The sequence below is a fragment of the Anolis carolinensis genome, chromosome 5 (assembly GCF_035594765.1).
Source record: "Anolis carolinensis isolate JA03-04 chromosome 5, rAnoCar3.1.pri, whole genome shotgun sequence".
NCBI classification, from domain to species: Eukaryota; Metazoa; Chordata; class Lepidosauria; order Squamata; family Dactyloidae; genus Anolis; species Anolis carolinensis.
Genome location: NC_085845.1, coordinates 2109431 through 2118432, shown reverse-complemented (window position 1 = coordinate 2118432; position 9002 = coordinate 2109431).

Below are 9002 nucleotides of genomic sequence, written 5' to 3'. Positions count from 1 at the left end.
AGAACTTCCTGACCGTAAGAAGAGCTGTTCAGCAATGGAACTCTCTTCCTCTGTGTACTGTGGAAGCTCCTTCCTTGGAGGCTTTGAAACAGAAGCTGGGTGGCCAATGCCATCTGTCAGGGGTGCTTTGATGGTGCTTTTCCTGCATGGCAGGGGGTTGGACTAGCTGGCCCAAGCAATTGCTTCAAACTCTATTATTCTATGATAGGCCCGCTCTCTTCTGCTTTGGTCTGACCTCTACCTGGAATGATAACCCCGTGTCCATTTCTGGGCAAAGCGATTCAAGAAGGAGATGGACAAGATGGAAGATCTCCAGAGAAAGGCCAAGAAAATGGTCCAAGGTCTAGAAACTATGAATAATTCTGAGGAGCTGGGGATGATGTACTTGGACATAAGGTGTCCTGCAACAACATGACACAATACAATTGTTGTAGTTGAGTCAGTAAGTAATGTTGCAAGCAGTAGTAGCAGTACCAGGAGGGGGGAAAGGGGTAATCGCGAGCAGGTGTCAGATGAAGAACAGCAAAGGGAACGGATCCGGGATATACTTATGGCACCTACTGATGAAGACACATTCGAAGGGTTTTCAAGTGGCGGGGAGTCGATGAGCGAGGAAGGAGATGTGGTGGATGGGAATAGAGGCACTAAGAGGGTTACTCGGGAGCAGGAATCGGATGAAGGACAGGAGAGGAAGAAGATCCGGGATATATTTACTGCTCCCACAGATGATGAGTCGTTTATGGGTTTCTCTGGGAGTGATGGGCCTGGGAGTGATAAGGAGGGGGAGAATACATTGGATTTTATTTATTTATTTATTTACAGCATTTATATTCCGCCCTTCTCACCCCAAATGGGACTCAGGGCGGATCACATTATACCTACACAGGGCAAACATTCAATGCCCATATACATAGAACCGAGACAGAGACAGACAGACGCAGAGGCAATTTAACCTTCTCCTGAGGGGATGTTTGATTCTGGCCACAGGGGGGAGCAGCTGCTTCATCATCCACTCTGACCGCACTTCCTCACTTCCTCATTCAAACGTTGTAAATTAGTTAAATTTGCCTCCCCACTTTTTGTAAGTGGTACCTTACTTGATAGATGCAACTATCTTTCGGGTTGCTAGGTCAGCAACGAGCAGGGGCTATTTTTTATTTTTAATTGACAAGTGCTCACCCTGCCACGGGCTGGCCTCGAACTCATGACCTCCTGGTCAGAGTGATTTATTGCAGCAGGCTGCTTTACCAGCCTGCGCCACAGCCCGGCCCCTTGGATTGGACTAAGGTACAAGAGATTGGGAACATATGTGCAGAACCAGCTTCTAGCGACACGTTTGTGGGGTTTTCAGGACGTGAGGATTGGCAAATGGGAGGTACATCCGAGTCATGGGGAAACCTAAGTCTTGACAGGAGATGGAGGAACTGGAGAGATGGAAACAGGGGGTCGGGTGTGGAGACAAGGACAGCTGTTAGAGATGATGATGGGGTGGAGGCCAGCTCATCATCAGAAAATGATGTGTAAGTTAAAAGTAGGCTCTGAAATGGGGAATCTTTGCAGAAGGCAAAGTGTCGGTTTCGTATCGTGTGTATTTTGTCGCTGCCTGCTCTCGTGTTGGGTTTTGGGTTCGGGTTCTGCAGCCTGGAGTTCTGTTTCCTGAGAATTCTCAACGTTTGGACTGGCTTATCGTGAGTGTGACATTCTCCCTTCCTGGACTCTTGGATTGATTTGACAACGGCTCTGTTTGGCCACCTTAGTGACGACGTTTTAGACTGGCTTATTGTGAGTGTGGCTCTCTCCCTTCCTGGACCCTTGGATTTACTCAACTACGGCTCTGTTTGACCACCTGGGAAACAACGTTTGTTCGGACTCCTTTTACGGCGACTCTGGGACTTCGGCTGGTTTTGGCAACTCCTATTTGCAACTGACTCTTTGGGTGCAGCGCTGTCTGTCGGAACCCTTTTGTTACAGCGCTGTTTGCTTACTGTTTATTTTGACTGAGTTATAATCCGGGTTTTCCTTCTGTTAAATCCGGGTTTTCTTTCTGTTTAATCCGGATTATTTTCCGGTTGCTTTTTGAAGCCCAGTTTGGGCAAACCCTTTGAGGTTTGGCTAGAGACACTGAAAGTAAGTGTCTCTGAGCGTATTATTGCTCTATAATAAACCTTTTGTTGGACTAAATAGTGTGTGTGGCTCTTTAAGGCCTTTGTGTCTTGACAACAATAGAATTTTAAAACAAGAGAAATCATAGAATCACAAAGTTGGAAGAGACTGCAATAGATCTGCATGTAGAATATATTAAAAATGCAACGAGAGATAGAACCCGGTTGTAAAAGACACATTCGTTGATGTCTCGTAGACCCTTTAAATGTTCCTCCCAAAAGTCCTTGTATACACCATATGTTTGGATAATTTTGTGCATGCAGTATGTGTCCAGTCCATTGAACTTTCAATTTCGGAGCATTTGGGGTTTCGGAATTTCCGACGAGGAAGGCTCAAGCTGGACTTTGACAGCGGTAGTAGAGCAAAAACAAAACTTTGGAGAAGCAAGACAAAAGCTGAATGCCAAGCAGCCCTCCTCCGACCCCCTTCCTTCACTTTTGCTCACCTGCCAAGTTTGGGGTCACGGAGGAAGGAGGTGCCTGTTTCTGGGCTCCTGCTTTTCACCCCTTCCCAGCCCACCCTCCTCCTGGGGCTGCAGCTTTACGAAACCGAGAATGACTTTTTGCTGGAACAACGAGGGCTTGACAAATCCTTGCTCTTTCGAAAAGAAATAAACATCAGGTTGAACTGATCGGGAGGATTAAATATGTCCATTTTCATTAGCCTTTTGGAAAAAAACCATCCAAGCTATTTGACCTCTGCAAAGGCTCCAAGTTTAGAAAGCAAAAGGGCTGGGAGAAAGAGCCAGATGTTAGACAGAAAGACAGACAGACAGACAGATAAGATAATAGATTAGATAGAAAGATAGGTAGATACTAGGGTTGAATGAAAAGTAATGCCTCCCCCATAGTAACTCCTCAACAGATGGCAGTCCGGGTATGCGGCAGGTCCTGGCTTGTTCAGCAGATTCTCCTCTATAGTGAGTTCCATTTGGCGGGAAGCCTTAGCATTGAACGGTTGTGTTGTTAAAGTGTCAAGTATGGAACCCTGCGCAGACGGGGGAGCCTTAGCATTGAACAGTTGTGTTGTTAAAGTGTGAAGTATGGAACCCTGCGCAGACGGGGAAGCCTTAGCATTGAACAGTTGTGTTTTTAAAGTGTGAAGTATGGAACCCTGCGCAGACGGGGGAGCCTTAGCATTGAACAGTTGTGTTGTTAAAGTGTCAAGAATGGAACCCTGCGCAGACGGGGAAGCCTTAACATTGAACGGTTGTGTTGTTAAAGTGTCAAGTATGGAACCCTGCGCAGACGGGGAAGCCTTAGCATTGAACAGTTGTGTTGTTAAAGTGTCAAGTATGGAACCCTGCGCAGACGGGGGAGCCTTAACATTGAACGGTTGTGTTGTTAAAGTGTCAAGTATGGAACCCTGCGCAGACGGGGAAGCCTTAACATTGAACGGTTGTGTTGTTAAAGTGTCAAGTATGGAACCCTGCACAGACGGGGAAGCCTTAACATTGAACGGTTGTGTTGTTAAAGTGTCAAGTATGGAACCCTGCGCAGACGGGGAAGCCTTAGCATTGAACGGTTGTGTTGTTAAAGTGTCAAGTATGGAACCCTGCGCAGACGGGGGAGCCTTAGCATTGAACAGTTGTGTTGTTAAAGTGTGAAGTATGGAACCCTGCGCAGACGGGGAAGCCTTAGCATTGAACAGTTGTGTTTTTAAAGTGTGAAGTATGGAACTCTGCGCAGACGGGGGAGCCTTAGCATTGAACGGTTGTGTTGTTAAAGTGTCAAGTATGGAACCCTGCGCAGACGGGGAAGCCTTAGCATTGAACAGTTGTGTTGTTAAAGTGTCAAGTATGGAACCCTGCGCAGACGGGGGAGCCTTAGCATTGAACAGTTGTGTTGTTAAAGTGTCAAGTATGGAACCCTGCGCAGACGGGGAAGCCTTAGCATTGAACAGTTGTGTTTTTAAAGTGTGAAGTATGGAACCCTGCGCAGACGGGGAAGCCTTAGCATTGAACGGTTGTGTTGTTAAAGTGTCAAGTATGGAACCCTGCGCAGACGGGGGAGCCTTAGCATTGAACAGTTGTGTTGTTAAAGTGTGAAGTATGGAACCCTGCGCAGACGGGGAAGCCTTAGCATTGAACGGTTGTGTTGTTAAAGTGTCAAGAATGGAACCCTGCGCAGACGGGGAAGCCTTAACATTGAACGGTTGTGTTGTTAAAGTGTGAAGTATGGAACCCTGCGCAGACGGGGAAGCCTTAGCATTGAACGGTTGTGTTGTTAAAGTGTCAAGAATGGAACCCTGCGCAGACGGGGGAGCCTTAGCATTGAACAGTTGTGTTGTTAAAGTGTGAAGTATGGAACCCTGCGCAGACGGGGAAGCCTTAGCATTGAACAGTTGTGTTGTTAAAGTGTGAAGTATGGAACCCTGCGCAGACGGGGGAGCCTTAGCATTGAACAGTTGTGTTGTTAAAGTGTCAAGAATGGAACCCTGCGCAGACGGGGAAGCCTTAACATTGAACGGTTGTGTTGTTAAAGTGTGAAGTATGGAACCCTGCGCAGACGGGGAAGCCTTAGCATTGAACAGTTGTGTTGTTAAAGTGTCAAGAATGGAACCCTGCGCAGACGGGGAAGCCTTAACATTGAACGGTTGTGTTGTTAAAGTGTCAAGTATGGAACCCTGTGCAGACGGGGAAGCCTTAGCATTGAACAGTTATGTTGTTAAAGTGTCAAGTATGGAACCCTGCGCAGACGGGGGAGCCTTAGCATTGAACAGTTGTGTTGTTAAAGTGTCAAGTATGGAACCCTGCGCAGACGGGGGAGCCTTGGCATTGAACGGTTGTGTTGTTAAAGTGTCAAGAATGGAACCCTGTGCAGACGGGGGAGCCTTGGCATTGAACGGTTGTGTTGTTACAGTGTCAAGTATGGAACCCTGTGCAGAGGGGGGAGCCTTGGCATTGAACGGTTGTGTTGTTAAAGTGCCAAGTATGGAATCCTGTGCAGACGGTCAGTCAATGCGGCTTAAGCAACGTGCAGTCATTGAATTCTTGACAGCAGAAGGTGTCACCCCAAAGGAGATTCATCAAAGAATGAAGCGGTTTATGGTAATTGTGTGGATGTGAGTACTGTGTGTTGTTGGGCAAATAAGTTTAAAGATGTTGAGGTGGGAACATCTGACTTGTGTGACAAACAAAGAGTTGGACGTTCGGTGACAGCAACCACCGAGTTTCACAAGCAAAAGGTTGACAGATTGATTCCGGACGATTGCCGTATCCCTCAGAGAGAAATTTCAAGCATCATCGGCATTTCACAAGAACGTGAGGGTCACATTATTGCTCTGCTTAGCGATCGGAAGATCTGTGCACGATGGGTCCTGTGAGACGCCGGTTGCGGAAACAGAGTGTCAACTTCTTCCGTGACGGTTTCAGAAAACTTGTTCATCGTTGGCAGAAATGTATCCAATTGTGATTATGTGGAAAAGTGAATAGTGATCACTAAAGGATTATTTCTGCATTTGATTTATTAACATATTCCCATCGAAACCCAAGTAACGAAGCTGGAGGCATTACTTTTCATTCTGCCCTCGTAGATGCATCCTTGGAAGAGCAGCTGTGAAGGTACCAGATAAGGTCCTCAAGGGGAAAGATATATCATTAAAGTGCTGTCAAAGTGTGTCCATCCTACAGTGTAGATACTACACACTCCAAGAAGTCTACGCTGAAAAAGTGTACTTGTCCAAAGTCCACCTGCAACTGACTTCTGCCATGTCGTTTGCTCCCTGGTTTTGCCGTTTTGGAGTTTCCCCCATTGGCGCAAAGGGCCAGCCTTGACCTTTGAGGGGGCTTTGTGACCCCCCAGGAGGTAGAAGTGACATTTGGGAGCGACGGCCCCGAAACGCCCGGACCGTGACAGCGGACGGAGAGCCACTGATCCTTTGTGAAAGCCTTGCTATTGAGAGCGGCCGTCTCCTTCGGCCGTCACCTGTTTCCTCCATAATTGCTTTGTCAGTTTGAGCTTGAAAACCCTGGGGAAATGGGAAAGTTTGAAAAAGATACCATTTGGAGTAGAGGAAAAACATATACACGTAAACACATATCTATATCTATAATATCTTGCCTTTCAAACCCCAATGCTTCCTAAACTTGGAGCTGGCAGCCAAGGCCTTTGGAGAGGCCAAATACTTTGGACAGGGCTATCTGTCTGTCTGTCTGTCTGTCTATCTATCTATCTATCTATCTATCTATCTATCTATCTATCTATCTATCATCTATCTATCTGCAAGGGTTGAATGAAAACTAATGCCTCCACCTTCGTAACTCCTCAACTGATGGCAGTCCTGGTCTGCGGCAGGTCCTGGCTTGTTCAGTAGACTCTCCTCTACAGTTAGTTCTATTTGGCGGGAAGCCTTAGCATTGAACGGTTGTGTTGTTAAAGTGGCAAATATGGAACCCTGAGCAGACGGTCAGTCAATGAGACTCAAGCAACGTGCAGTCATTGAATTCTTGACAGCAGAGGTGTCACCCCAAAGGAGAAAGGTATCACCTTCATTCTCGTAACGAAAGAGGAGTTCCTGGCAAATTTCAAGTCTGTGCGCTTTATTTATTTATTTATTTATTTCCATCATTTCTATCCCGCCCTTCTCACCCGAAGGGACTCAGGGCGACTCACAGTCTGGCAAAATTCAATGCCAATATACAATACAAAAAGATAAAGCATAAGCAATTAAAGCAATTAAATAATTTAACAAAGTACAATAAATAGATTTAAAACAATACAATATAAAATACTTGAGCCATTCGTCCACAAGACCTTGTACATGAACCGCTTTCATTTCAGGCGTCAGCATCCCAGGTACCCATCGTGCACAGATCTTCCGAGAGCCAAGCAAAGCAATCATGTGACCCACACGTTCTTGTGAAATGCCGATTATGCTTGAAATTTCTCCCTGAGTGATACGACAATTGTCCTGAGTCAATCTGACCACTGTTTGCTTGTGAAACTCGGTGGTTGCTGTCACAGGACATCCAACTCTTTGTTTGTCAGATGTTCCCACCTCAACATCTTTAAACGTACTCGCCCAACGAGGCACAGGACTCACATCAATACAATCCCCATAAACATCTTGCATTCTCAGATGAATCTCCTCTGGGATGACACCTTCTGCGGTCAAGAATTCAGTGACTGCACGTTGGTTAATTCCCATTGACTGACCGTCTGCTGCCTTGTGAAACTACAACTCCCAAGATCCCATGGCATTGAGCCGTAGTGGTTAAAGAAGCATGAACTTGCGTCAATTCTACGTTGGAGATGCAATTCTCTACCGATGTGTCCACACCACCAATAGAAAATTGAGACCCCTTAAAACAGGCATGGGACAACTTGGGCCCTCCAGGTGTTTTGGACTTCAACTCCCACAATTCCTAAAAGCCAGTTGACTGTTAGGAATTGTGAGAGTTGGAGTCCAAAACACCTGGAGGGCTGAAGTTTTCACAGGCCTGCCTTAAAGGGTGCGTCTGCACTGTGGAATCAATGCCATTCGAAAGTCTTGCAAGGTCTTTGTCTCCACACTGGAAGCAGATGGATTTCCTCCCCAGAAGCCCAAAGAGGAGGACTGCTAAGATTCGGGCCAGTTAATTAGGGCTGCGGTGGTATCATGTGTGTTCCAAGGGTGGTTGGACTCCAACAGAGGAAACGCTCCCATTAATCAACCCAATGAAAGTGGAACCATTACTCCTGCCTTTTCTCTGGGGGAGAGGAGGATTAATGAGCGGAAAGCCAAGGCACCCTCCTCCATTTGTCACCACAGCTGGCTTGCTGGGACTGGAAGGGGAACTGGGAGGAGGTGCAACAATGAGGTCACTGGCAAGAACAATATCCAGTGGTGGACTCATCAGAGCACAAAAATGTATGGCTGGGGTCATAGAATCCTTGAACTGGAGGAGGACCCCCAAGGCCATCCATTCCAGCCCCTTCCTGCCAGGCAGGAAGACACAAGCCAGTCCTGTTTTGTCTTCCAAGAACAGCCTTAAAACAATGTAGTTAGTAAATGAAAACTGCTTTACTTCATCAAAACATAAAGAACAGCATACTCAGTGGTATAATACAAAATGAAGCAAGGCAGTCTTAGGGCAAGCACAGTTCTTAGTCTCTGATAAATTCCCAAATCAAGTAGCAGTCTTACTTCAGACAAAGAAACAGCAATAAATCTTTAGGAGCAGTTTTCCAGATGCAGACTCGAAGCAGGCACAAGGGGAGCGAAGGCTTAGGCATTAGAGTCAGTTTGTTACCAGCAAGAGCTGGCTGCACCTGCTTCTGATTTATGGCCCTGAGTCCCCTCACAGCTGCTAGGGCGGTTCCCAATTACTCAGTTGCATTTCTGGCAGCTATTCTAGCTGAACGACGTCTCTGCTCTGTTTCCTTTCACCTTTCCTGAAATGTGAGTACTTGCAAAATCTTCTCCTCAGCTTCCGACTGCTCCTCTGACTCATGAACACTTTCATGCTTCCCTTCTTCTTCTGAAGAAGAGGAATCACTAACAAAACCAAGCCCTCTTGACTGATAGCCTTCCAGCCACTGTTGAAAAGCCTCCAGAGAAGGAGACTCCCAAGAAGCAACAGATTTCATTGCTAGATAGCTCTTACCATCAGGGGGTTCTTCCTAATGTTTTGGTGGAATCTCTTTCCCTGCAATTTGAATCCATGGCTCTATTGAGCCTGTTGCATGGAAATGGCACAGCATTTCTAGTCATGGCGAAATACTCTTTGATGAACTTGTAGCATATCAATAACACTTGGGTATGACTGTGAATGTCATGATGCAATCCCTGTGGTAATGGCTGAATCACAACTATGTGAGGGTTATTGCAAAGAGGTTGCATCAGCCAATGTCCCTTAC